The sequence below is a fragment of the Mustela erminea genome, chromosome 8 (assembly GCF_009829155.1).
Source record: "Mustela erminea isolate mMusErm1 chromosome 8, mMusErm1.Pri, whole genome shotgun sequence".
Taxonomy (NCBI): domain Eukaryota; kingdom Metazoa; phylum Chordata; class Mammalia; order Carnivora; family Mustelidae; genus Mustela; species Mustela erminea.
The window spans coordinates 17,426,142-17,438,161 of NC_045621.1; the positions used below are offsets into that span (position 1 = coordinate 17,426,142).

The 12,020-nt window shown below is 49.1% G+C and overlaps 1 pseudogene; it reads right to left on the reverse strand.

Moving 5' to 3' along the window:
- Nucleotides 1-7,382: 7,382 nt before the first annotated feature.
- LOC116597035 lies at nucleotides 7,383-11,339 on the reverse strand (annotated as a pseudogene).
- Nucleotides 11,340-12,020: the final 681 nt, after the last annotated feature.

Sequence of the window (12,020 nt, forward strand, 5' to 3'; positions counted from 1 at the left end):
TTCCGCAGTTTAAACCCCAGGCGCACGGGTCCCTATATGTACTGTGAAGGACCTGAGCAAAGCCTTTCGTACCATCCTAACAGATGTCCTTACACTTCCTTTTCTTCATTGCGGTCCTTGCATGCCAAGTAGCTGTGGAGTTCCCTGCAGCTCTGAATCCAGGCTCCTGACCTGGCATTACCTTGGGGCCATCCCTGCCCCATCCCTCAGCTCTGCACTGTCCCCTACTTCCCACAACACCTGGGTTCAGTAGGTGACACCAAATTGGGATGGTTCTTCTTACCGTACCGCAGCTCTGTACCACGTAGTCATTGGTGACAAAGGTTCCATACCTCAGTACACTTACTCAGGTTTCTAAAAGGTCACATAGGGCTCGTGTATGCACTTGTTTGTAAACCACGTATGAAGGAGCCCTGCTAAATGGTTTCCATTAAAACATCCCTTCTGAGTGCCCTTGGTATGCGTTCAGGATCCTCGGGCATCTGCATGCCACAGGGACACTCGGCCACACCCTTCTGTCTCTGCAAGCCTCATGGTAGATGGTTTAGCCTGAAGCCCCCTTTACCGTGATGTTCTTTTCGTAATCTCGGCACATAGTCTGCACGGGCTCCTCGTGTCCATGCACACGTCGCAGGTTGTATTTGGAGTTGGTCCCAGTCAGTCGTGCACTTAGAAGTCCGAGCGGGAGAGTCCCTAGATCTTATGCTGGGGTCCCGAGGAACGTCTGCATTCCCTTGTCCAAGAAGGTCTCTGAATACTCTTTTCCTTTAGCAGCGTCGCTGTGACCCGCTGCCGCAGGACAAGGCAGTCTACATGGCTCCTCTGCACTGTGCGCGGCTCCATGAGCTGCTTGGTCCACGGCCCCGTGGTGCGCCCCTGAGCGGTTCAGAGGCGGCATCGTACCTCGGTACAGAGGTCCGCCCCCTGCCTCGGTGCCTCCTGTGGCATCACCTCTGCCCGGACCTCTCACCAAGCTTCCAGGCCTTTCCAGGCACTGTTTGGGGAGATGAATTCTTTGTTCACCACCCCAGGTCAGCCTTGAACCTTGTCTTAGACTCCGCGCACGTCCAGGTCCAATGGAGCTGCCACTCCCACGTCGCTGAGTGTGTTTCCCCAGAACCTGCACCCTCCACTGCTGATCGCTCGGACATGTGACCGCGTGTGTCATCCTCATCATCTGCCCATGATTTGTCACCACGTTGACCTGTCCTCTACAGGGATCCACAGAGGAAGCTCATCCAGAAGCCTCTTTATCCTTGATGTTTCCTTTTAGGAGTTTTTTTTTTTTAATTAATTTTTTATTTTTTATAAACATATATTTTTATCCCCAGGGGTACAGGTCTGTGAATCACCAGGTTTACACACTTCACAGCACTCACCAAAGCACATACCCTCCCCAATGTCCATAATGCCACCCCCTTCTCCCAAACCCCCTCCCCCCAGCAACCCTCAGTTTGTTTTGTGAGATCAAGAGTCACTTATGGTTTGTCTCCCTCCCAATCCCATCCTTTTAGGAGTTTTGATCGAACCACTGTCTTCCTCTGCTCTTTGTTACCATTGCTCACACGGACAAATAAGGAAAAATCACCGAAATGATTGCTAATTTGTTCTTGCCATATTCAGAGTGAGTCTTGTCTTTCCCCCATGTGGAGCCCAACTGCAGAGTCCCTATGTGCATCGCTCATCGAGTGTACTTTCCTCTGACCGTGGTTCCGGGTGGGAAACCATGTCGCGCTACTTTTATGTCCAGACCCCATTCCTTGCACTGGCGAAACTACCGGTGGTACCATGCTTTAAAGAAGTGGGGGAAACAGATTTATCTTAACTGTGACAGCGTTATTTTACTGAATAAAATGTCCTTGATGTGCATTCATGCCACAGTATCTGAAAGGTTTTTGTTGTTGTTGTTTTCCTGAAGGCCCAGAGTATGGCGCTGTATGTACGCACCCATTTCCTTCTCCATTCTTCTAGCGATTTCTTTTGGGACAGCTCCATCTCTTGTGGATTTGAACAATTCAGCAACGAACATAGTGGTCCAAATGTGTTTCTAACTCTACCATTAGTAGTTCTGGTAATACCGCAAGTGGGATTCCTGGATCATGTGATATTCTCTCTTTGCATATTTTTGGGGTAACTTCTATACTGTTTTTATCAAGGAGGGTACACAACTCACATTATCACCCACACTGTCTTGTGTTCTTAACTCTCCATTTCATCTCCCCCAGCAATAGTCATGTTTTGTTCTTCTTTGTGGTATTATACTTTTTTTTAACACAAAGATGACGGGCACAACAAGCTGTCTGTTCATTTTTTTTTTTTTTTTTTTTTTTTTGCTGCACAGTGTGGTGCCACATCGGTGACGCTGATGGTCTCTGGGCTGCTCTTTCCAGCACGGCTCTGCAGTTCTTGGAGGAGACGTCATGAGCAGTCACTGAACAGGGAGATTTGTTGCACAGCAGCAGCATTTCAAGCTCCTTGACGCGGACTAGGAATTTCCAGATGCCACTGCGCAGCTTGTACTTTGTTTTCTCGTTGGTCCCAAAACCAACGTAGGGCATAGAGCTCTGGCCCTTGAATCTCCCGCATACTGCGCTCTCAATGCCTCTGGGTCTCTGCCAGTTGCACTGCTTTTTGACATTTGGTCTGAGTGGTGCCCGATGAACTGCTTGGTCCTCTTGTCTGAGGGCAGCCATGACGCCAGCTAACAGAGGGCTGCCACCTCTGCACCAGCAACAGCAGGGGTGAAGAGAGCTGCTTTTTTGTTTGTTTGTTTTGATGCGGGCTCTTTTGATACTGTGAGATAAGGTATCACTGTGGTTTTGAGATGCATTTGCCTGACGATTAGTGCTGCTGGGCGTCATTCATATGCTAGTTGGAATTTGTGTACCTTCTTTAGAGAAATGTCTGTTGAATCTTCTGCCCATATTAATGGAGCTATTTGATCTTGCTGAGTTGTAGAGGCTCCTGAATTATGCTGAGTAGGAAACTGTCAGATATCTGATTTGTAATTATGTTCTCCTTTTCTGTATTTGCCCCTTACTCTGTTGATGCAGGCAATGACGTGCAAGAATCTTAAAGGTTGATCGAGTATCATAGCTCAGTTTTAAAAAAACATTCGTAAGGGTAAGGCACCTGAGTGGCTCATTCGTTAAGCGTCTGCCTTCTGCTCGGGTCTCAATCCCAGGGTCTTAGGAACAAGCCCCACGTTGGGCTCTTGGCTCTGTGGGAAGCTTCCTTCTCTCTTCCACTCCCCGTGCTTGTGTTCCCTCTCTCACAGTCTCTCTCTCTGTAAAAAAAAAAAAAAAAAAAAGAAAGAAAGAAAGAAAGAAAGAAATGCTTTTTTAAAAAATTGTAAGGGTAAATTTGTGTATTTTTTGTGTAATAAATATAACGATTGATTTCTAACTGATTACTGTAACTTTTATTGCCCTGAAATGGCACAAACTGAGTGGCTAGAGGAAACTCATGTATTGCATCAAATACAGTTGCCCAGGCAGTATTTAGAGCTGAGCCAGTCTCTCCCCATTTCAGGAATCCCAAAGTCACCGTTCCCTATACTTACTGCCAAGGTCCCTTATAAGGCGTGTCTCACCATCTGAACGAGTGTCAGGGACTATTTGTTTTCGGTAAAGTGGCACTGTATGTGACAGAGTTCTGCCGCTCTGCACGTATCACTAACGAGTGCCCTGTGCGCTCAGGACAGGGCACCTGGGCCGCACTCTCCGTGGACTCCTACCTGCACAGCAACCCTTAGTTTCCCTGGAGCACGTGCTTCTCATAGGACGTGGGCCTCCCCCATGACACCGAAGCTCCTGTCCCATGCCTCAGTCAGGCTCCCGAGCTTTCTCCGAGGGTCATCTGTGCACCTTCTTGTCAGTTTGCTTGGGGGAGACCCACTTTCTGAGTTCCCCAAAGGGGTCACACACGACTGTAGTCAGCACAGCGCGAGAGCCCCTAACTCCAAGGTGCCACAAGCAGGGTTTCCATTGCGCGGGGAGGGACTGTTGCCCTTGGGTCCCGTCTGTGCTTCCGAGCCGTCTGGGGCTTGTGTCCTCAGCCCTTGAGGGGATCCACACGCCTGCAGGTTCGTTGTCCCACCTGCATGTCCTGCCGGGGTTTTTTTGTGGCAGAAAGAGGGAGAAACACAGACAGGAAAAAGACTGGCCTGAAGGAAGAAGTTCCTATTCTGCTTGCGGACTCTGAAAACGTGGAAGCAGCAGGTGAGCAAGGCCAGAGGGGAAGCAGGCTGACAAGCAGGCGGAGGGGGGCAGAGTTCTCTGCAGGACCAAGTTTGGAGGGTGGATTTGTCAAAGCAAGGTCAAGGAGAGGCGCAACATTAGGATCTAACTGCCTCTTAGAGGCTGTCCTGTCGTGGGTGCGGAATTGTTATAGTCGTCTCTTCTGCTGCTTTGTCCTTCCGTGGTGGGAGCTGAAGGTCCCGGCTTCGTTCCAGATCGTACTGAATGGAGCCTCCGTCATTTTCTCTTGGTTCCTGTAACGAAAACTGTCAATTTCGTTTATCTTTGTTCAAGGGACCCTGCATCGTTTCTATCCCGTCTGTTGTGCTTGGGTCTATAGATCCTCGAGTTCTCCATGTGTATTATTCCTTCCTGTAGACAAATTTCGATTAATACATTGTTCTCCCTAGTCTTTTCTCACACTAACGTTATGTTGTTATTAGAGATCTTTCTTTATTCTAAGGGTAGTCGTTTTCAGTAGAAATGTCCTCTGAGAACTGCGTTTGCTGCGTCTCATAAACCGTTACTATGCATTTCCTTTAGTGCACGTGTGTGTGCGCTCCTGATTGATTTTGTTGCGATAACTCCCGTTCTGTGAGTTGCCTTTACTGCCGTGATTGCTTCCTTGGCCGTGCAGATGCTTAAAATCTGGTGAAGTCACATTTGTCTATTGTTCATAATTCGTAAGTGCAGTGCTTGTGTATTGGTTGTGCAATAAATAGACTAATTGATTTCACAATGGTTACTGTCATATTTAAAAAACATATTTAAAAAATATGGCAGTAAGCTATGTGAAATATAGTATATAGTAAAATATATACCAATATATACGAATATACCAGTATACCAATTTGAAATATTGTATATATACTATGATATATGGTATATATCAGTATTAACAAACACACACACACATACACACACACACACACACAAATTCAACAAACTTAGTGGCTTAAATGAAACCCATGTTTTTGTAGAAAATGTGTGGTTAGAACTGTGCAGGATCTGTTGGGAGGTGAGCCCAGTCCCTTCCGCAGTTTAAACCCCAGGCGCACGGGTCCCTATATGTACTGTGAAGGACCTGAGCAAAGCCTTTCGTACCATCCTAACAGGTGTCCTTACACTTCCTTTTCTTCATTGCGGTCCTTGCATGCCAAGTAGCTGTGGAGTTCCCTGCAGCTCTGAATCCAGGCTCCTGACCTGGCATTACCTTGGGGCCATCCCTGCCCCATCCCTCAGCTCTGCACTGTCCCCTACTTCCCACAACACCTGGGTTCAGTAGGTGACACCAAATTGGGATGGTTCTTCTTACCGTACCGCAGCTCTGTACCACGTAGTCATTGGTGACAAAGGTTCCATACCTCAGTACACTTACTCAGGTTTCTAAAAGGTCACATAGGGCTCGTGTATGCACTTGTTTGTAAACCACATATGAAGGAGCCCTGCTAAATGGTTTCCATTAAAACATCCCTTCTGAGTGCCCTTGGTATGCGTTCAGGATCCTCGGGCATCTGCATGCCACAGGGACACTCGGCCACGCCCTTCTGTCTCTGCAAGCCTCATGGTAGATGGTTTAGCCTGAAGCCCCCTTTACCGTGACGTTCCCTCTTCGTAATCTCTTCGCATAGTCCACACGGTCTCCTTGTGTCCATACACGTGTCCCACGTTGTATTTGAAGTTGGTCCCAGTTAGTCCCGCACTGAGATATCCAAGCAGGAGGGTCCTTAGATCTTATGCTGGGGTCCCAAGGAACGTCCACATTCCCTTGTCCAAGAAGGTCACTGAATGCTCTTTTTCTTTAGCAGCGTCGCTGTGACCCGCTGCAGCAGGACAAGGCGGGCGACACCGCTCCTCCACACTGTGCGCGGCTCCTTGAGTCGCATGGTCCATGGCCCCGCGGTGCGCCCCTGAGCGGTTCAGAGGCGGCATCGTACCTCAGTACAGAGATCCGCCCCCTGCCTCGGTGCCTTACTGCAGCCGCACCTCTGCCGGGACCTCTCCCCGCGCTTCCAGGCTTTTCCAGGCGCATTTTGGGGAAGAGAATTCTTTCTTCACCACCCCAGGTCAGCCTTGAACCTTGTCTTAGACTCTGCGCACGTCCAGGTCCAATGGAGCTGCCACTCCCACGTCGCTGAGTGTGTTTCCCCAGAGCCTGCACCCTCCACTGCTGATCGCTCGGACATGTGACCACGTGTGTCATCCTCAGCATCTGCCCATGATTTGTCACCACGTTGACCTGTCCTCTACAGGGGTCCACAGAGGACGCTCATCCAGAAGCCTCTTTATCCTTGATGTTTCCTCTTAGTAGTTTTGATCGAACCACTGTCTTCGTCTGCTCTTTGATACCATTGCTCACGCAGACAAATAAGGAAAAATCACCGAAATGATTGGACATTTGTTCTTGCCTTATTCAGAGTAAGTCTTGTCTCACCCACTGTGTGGAGCCCAAGTGCAGAGTCCCTATGTGCATCGCTCATCGAGTGTACTTTTCTCTGACCGAAGCTCCGTGTAGGAAACCATGATGCGTTACCGTTTTGTCCAGACGTTACTCCTCGCACTGGCGAACCTACCTGTGGTACCATCCTTTAAAGAAATGGGGGAAACAGATTTATCTTTCCTGTGACAGCATTATTTTAATGAGTAAAATGTCCTTGATGTGCGTTCATGCATAGTATCTGAAAGGTTTTTGTTGTTGTTGTTGTTTTCCTGAAGGCCCAGAGTACGGCGCTGTATGTATGCACCCATTTCCTTCTCCATTCTTCTAGCGATTTCTTTTGGGACAGCTCCGTCTCTTGTGGATTTGAACAATTCAGCAACGAATGTAGTGGTCCATATATGTTTCTAACACTACCTCTAGTATTTCTGGTTAATACCAGAAGTGGGATTCCTGGATCATGTGATATTCTCTTTTTGCTTTTTTTTTCGTAACTCTATACTGTTTTTATGAAGGAGGGTACACAGCTCACATTCACACCAACAGCATCTTGTGTTCTTAACTCTCCGTTCCATCTCCCCCAGCAATAGACATTTTTTGTTCTTTTTTTTGTGGTATTATAGTTTTTTTTAACGCAAAGATGATGGGCACAACAAGCTGTCTATTCATTTTCTTTGCTGCGCAGTGTGGCGCTGCGTCGGTGACGCTCACGGCCTCTGGGCTGCTCTTTCCCCCGCGGCTCTGCACTTCGTGGAGAAGACCTCGTGAGCAATCACTGCACAGGATGATTTGTGGCACATCATCCGCACTTCTAGCTCCTTCACCTTGTGCACTACGAACTTCCGGATGCCACTGGGCAGCTTGTACTTTGTTTTCTCGTTGGTCCCACAACCAATGTAGGGCATAGAGCTCTGGCCCTTGAATCTCCCGCGCACTGCGCTCTCAATGCCTCTGGGTCTCTGCCAGTTGCACTGCTTTTTGACATTCGGTCTGATTGGTGCCCGATGAACTTCTTGGTCCTCTTCTTAATGGCCTTGGGCTCCACCAAAGGTCTGAGGGCAGCCACGACGCCCAGTAGCAGAGGGCTGCCACCTCCACACCCAGCACCAGCGGGGGTGCGGGGTGGGGGGGGCAAAGAGAGCTGCTTTGTTTGTTTGTTTGTTTTGATACTGGCTCTTCTGATACTGGGAGATAAGGTATCACTGTGGTTTTGAGATGCATTTGCCTGACGATTAGTGCTGCTGGGCGTCATTCATATGCTAGTTGGAATTTGTGTACCTTCTGTAGAGAAGTGTCTGTTGAATCTTCTGCCGGTCTTAATGGGGCTTTTTTTTTTTTTTTTTTTTTTTATCTCGTTCCGTGTAGAGGCTCAGAAGTTATGCTGAGTAGGGAACTGTTTATCAGATATTTGATTTGTAATTATGTTCTCCTTTTCTGTATTTTGCCTCTTACTCTGTTTGAGGTAGGTCTTAAAGGTTGATTGAGTATCATAGGTTAGTTTTTTAAAAATTTGTAAGGGTAGGACACCTGAGTGGCTCAGTCATTAAGCATCTGCCTTTGGCTCAGGTCGTGATCCCAGGGTCCTGGGATCAGGCCCCACATCGAGCTCCCGGCTCTGCAGGAAGCCTGCTTCCCTCTCTTCCACTCCCCATATCGTGTGCCCTCTCTCACCATCTCTCTCTTATCTGTGTCAAAAAAAAATCTTTATAAAAATTGTAAGGGTAATATTTGTGTATTTCCAGTGTAATACATACAACAATTGATTTCTAACTGATTACTGTAATTTTTTATTGCCCTGAAATGGCAGAAACTCAGCAGCTGAAGGAAACACATGTATTACATCAAATTCTGTCATCACAATTGCCCAGGATGTATTTAGGGCTGAACCAGTCTCTCCTAATTTCAGGAATCCCAAAGTCACCGTTCCCTATACTTACTGCCAAGATCCCTTATAAGGCATGTCTCACCATCTGAACAAGTTTCGATGACTATTTTCCATAAAGTGGCACTGTATGTGACAGAGTTCTGCTGCTCTGCACGTACACTAACGAATGCACTGTGAGCACAGGACAGGGCACCCTGCGCTGCACTCTCTGTGGTATCCTACCTGCACAGCAACCCTTAGTTTCCCTGGAACACGTGCTTCTCATAGGACGTGGGCCTCCCCCGTGACACCGAAGCTCCTGTCCCATGCCTCAGTCAGGCTCCCAAGCTTTCTCCGAGGGTCCATCTCTCTATTGCTACGACCCTTGTCATGCCTGCCTTACCATCCTAAGAGGCATCCTGGAATATCCTTTATTTTGCGGAGGCTCTTGGCCACAGCGAGGGTCCGGAGCGCACCGTGACACCTTCCTCAGCCTCATCGGCGCTCCTTGGTCATCCTGTCATGATACCGCACACGGCCCTGTTTGGGGTTAGCTGGGTTCCCTGCGGAGCTTTGTGGGGCGTGGCGCTCTTCACTGCATCTTTTAGGTCGCTTGGGGGGGACCAACTTTCTGAGCTCCCCAGGGGACACATGGGACTGTAGTCAGCACAGCACAGGAGCCCTCTAGCACCAACGGTGCCACCAGCAGGGTTTCCGTTGGGGGGGGGACCATTGCCCTTGGGTCCCCTCTGTGCTTCCAAGTGGTCCTGGCTTGTGTCCTCGGCCTTGTGCGGGGATCCACACGTCTTCAGTCTTGTTGTCCCACCTGCATGACCTGCCGTTTTTTGTGTGTGTGGCAGAAAGAGAGAGGAACACAGGAAAAAGATTGACCTGAAGGAAGAAGTTCCTATTCTGCTTGCGGACTCTGAAAACGTGGAGGCGGCTGGCGAGCAGGGCCAGAGGGGAAGCAGGCTGTGACGTCAGCAGGCGGGGGGCAGAGGTTCCTGCGGGACCGAGCTTGGAGGGTGGATTTGTCAAAGCAAGGTCAAGGAGAGGCGCAACATTAGGATCTAACCGCCTCTTAGAGGCTGTCCTGTCGTGGGTGCGGAATTGTTATAGTCGTCTCTTCTGCTGCTTTGTCCTTCCGTGGTGGGAGCTGAAGGTCCCGGCTTCGTTCCAGATCGTACTGAATGGAGCCTCCGTCGTTTTCTCTTGGTTCCTGTAACGAAAACTGTCAATTTCGTTTATCTTTGTTCAAGGGACCCTGTATCCTTTCTATCCCGTCTGTTGTGCTTGGGTCTATAGATCCTCGAGTTCTCCATGTGTATTATTCCTTCCTGTAGACAAATTTCGATTAATACGTTGTTCTCCCTAGTCTTTTCTCACACTAACGTTATGTTGTTATTAGAGATCTTTCTTTATCCTAAGGGTAGTCGTTTTCAGTAGAAATGTCCTCTGAGAACTGCGTTTGCTGCGTCTCATAAACCGTTACTATGCATTTCCTTTAGTGCACATGTGTGTGCGCTCCTGATTGATTTTGTCGTGATAACTCCCGTTCTGTGAGTTGCCTTTACTGCCATGATTGCTTCCGTGGCTGTGCAGATGCTTAAAATCTGTTGTAGTCCCATTTGTCTATTGTTCATAATTTGTAAGTGCAGTGCTTGTGTATTGGTTGTGCAATAAATAGACTAATTGATTTCACATTGATTACTGTCATATTTTTTATTACTGGTAGTATATACCAGTATTAACAAACACACACACACACACACACACATGTATCCATATAAATATATATACACACACACACATACACACAAATTGCCACAAACACAGTGGCTTAAATGAAACCCATGTCCTTGTAGATGTGTGGTCAGAACTGCGCAGGATCTATAGGGAGGTGAGCCCAGTCCCTTCCGTAGTTGTAAATCCCAGGCGCATGGGTCCCTATATGCATTGCGAAGCCTTTCTTACTATCCTAGCAGGTGTCCTTACTCTTCCTTTTCTTCATTGAGGTCCTTGCATGCCAAGTGGCTGTGGAGTTCCCTGCAGCTCTGAATCCAGCCTCCTGACCTGGCATTACCTTGGGGCCTTCCCTGCCCCATCTCTCAGCTCTGCACTGTCCTCTACTTTGCACAACACCTGTGTTCCGTAAGTGACACCAAATCGGGATGGTTCTTCTTACTGTACCGCATCTCTGTACCACGTAGTCATTGGTGACAAAGGTTCCATACCTCAGTACACTTACTCAGGTTTCTAAAGGGTCACGTAGGGCTCGTGTATGCACTTGTTTGTAAACCACGTATGAAGGAGCCCTACTAAATGGCTTCCATTAAAATGTCCCATCTGAGCGCGCTGGTATGCAATCAGGATCCTTGGGCGTCTGCATCCCGCAGGGACACTCGGCCACGCCCTTCTGTCTCTGCAAGCCTCATGGTAGTTGGTTTAGCCCGAAGCCCCCTTTACCGTGACGTTCCCTCTTCATAATCTCTCCGCATAGTCCACACGGCTCCTCGTGTCCACACACACACCCTACGTTGTATTTGGACTCAGTCCCAGTCAATCCCGCACTGAGATGTCCGAGCAGGAGGGTCCCTAGATCTTATGCTGGGGTCCCGAGGAACGTCTGCATTCCTTTGTCTAAAAAGGTCTTTGAATGCTCCTTTCCTTTAGCAGCGTTACTGTGACGCGTTGCCACAGGACAAGGCGGGCGACACCACTCCTCCACACTGTGCGCGGCTCCGTGAGTCGCATGGTCCATGGCCCCGCGGTGCACCCCTGAGCGGTTCAGAGGCGGCATCGTACCTCGGTACAGAGGTCCGCCCCCTGCCTCGGTGCCTTACTGCAGCCGCACCTCTGCCCGGACCTCTCCCCGCGCTTCCAGGCTTTTCCAGGCGCATTTTGGGGAGGTGAATTCTTTGTTCACCACCCCAGGTCAGCCTTGAACCTTGTCTTAGACTCCGCGCACGTCCAGGTCAAATGGAGCTGCCACTCCCATATCGCTGAGTGTGTTTCCCCAGATCCTGCACCCTCCACTGCTGATCGCTCAGACATGTGACCGTGTATGTCATCCTCAGCATCTGCCCGTGATTTGTCATCAGCAAGCGCGGGAGCCCTCCAGCACCAAGGGTGCCACCAGCACGGTTTCCATTCAGTGGGTGACTGTTGCCCTTGTATCTCATCTGTGTGACTCAGAAATCCGGGACTTCTGTCCTTGGCCCTGTGAGGGGATCCACACACCTGCACGCCTGTGTCCTACCTGTAAGACCTGCCGTTTTTTGTTTTGTTTTGTTTTTTGCAGCAGAAAGAGAGAGGAACACAGACAGGAAAAAGATTAGCTCCATCTCCGTCCTAACAGGTGTCATGGAGGAAGAAGTTCCTATTCTGCTTGCGGACCCCTAAAACGTGGAGGCGGCTGGCGAGCAGGGCCAGAGGGGAAGCAGGCTGTGACATCAGCAGGCGGGGGGCAGAGGTCCCTGCA